Source organism: Atta colombica, unplaced genomic scaffold (genome assembly GCF_001594045.1).
Source record: "Atta colombica isolate Treedump-2 unplaced genomic scaffold, Acol1.0 scaffold29, whole genome shotgun sequence".
Taxonomy (NCBI): domain Eukaryota; kingdom Metazoa; phylum Arthropoda; class Insecta; order Hymenoptera; family Formicidae; genus Atta; species Atta colombica.
Genome location: NW_017259392.1, coordinates 9,549 through 10,612, shown reverse-complemented (window position 1 = coordinate 10,612; position 1,064 = coordinate 9,549). Strand labels below are relative to the sequence as shown.

The following is a 1,064-nucleotide window of genomic DNA, read 5'->3' as shown; positions in this document are numbered from 1 at the left end:
TATATATATAATTTCCTAATTATTATATCAATATATAGTGTCAAAATGAAAATTTAAGTTAAACAAAGCGTTTTTAACTTAAGACTAAATACTCTTATATCAAATTATTTTATTTTTTTAATTTTCTAATTACTATTTTACCAGCCTCAAAACATTACCGAGTAATTTACTGTAATTTACCGGGTAAGTTATTGTCAAATTGGGTCATTTTCATCTCTATTCCCTGATAAAAAAAATTAATAGAAAACGATTGAGAATGATAGGATTTTTATGAATTTGTATCGTTTTCTATAAGTTTACATCATTTTCTATCGCAAGCATAATGATTGATCGGATATGAATTCTATCTTATTTTATCGGATTCTATAAGATTTGTACAAGATTTCTATAAGATCTGATTCAAATTAGTGAATTCACGAATCAGATTCCATATTCAGAACGATAGGATTTTTTTATCGTTCTCCTTGTGAAAATTTTTCTCATAAATTTTATACAAATAAATTGGAATTTTTCAGAAATACTCAGAAATATTCGGAAAATTTACGTCTTCAATCAAGTTTGAAGAAATGTAAAAAAAAATGACTTATGTATAATTATTGAGTCGTCCGGAAAGTTCGTGCTGCAAAAGATTTAAATTTAATAAATGTATATTAAAATTTAAATCTTCTGCATTTCAATTTTCTTTCAAAATCGGCACGAACTTTCCGGACAACCCAATATATATGAAATTGCATAATTGTGTATGCATAATTGTGTATAAACAATTTTTTTTAACATTTTTCCAAACTTGTTTTTCTCTAAAACAAACAATGCAAAAATTGTCCTTTTAATTATTTTTTATACTTTCACTACTATATTTCTATTACATTATTACATCTATTAAAAAATAATTACAAAAAAAGAAGGATACATGAATGAGTACGGACATATTTCACATATATGATTATACGTGTTATGAATATTTATGTATATTTATACATATTAATGTATTAAAAAATTTTTTTTTATTAGGATACTTCTATATATTACTACTAGATATTATATAATTATATTATATTATATTA

The 1,064-nt window shown here is 22.7% G+C and overlaps 1 protein-coding gene across 3 annotated transcripts in view; it reads right to left on the bottom strand.

Annotated features, from left to right (window-relative positions):
- The window catches only part of LOC108690013 (phosphoribosylformylglycinamidine synthase), a 49,733-nt gene that overhangs the window by 47,496 nt on the left and 1,173 nt on the right, over nucleotides 1–1,064 (bottom strand). The gene's annotated exons all lie outside the window — the stretch shown is intronic.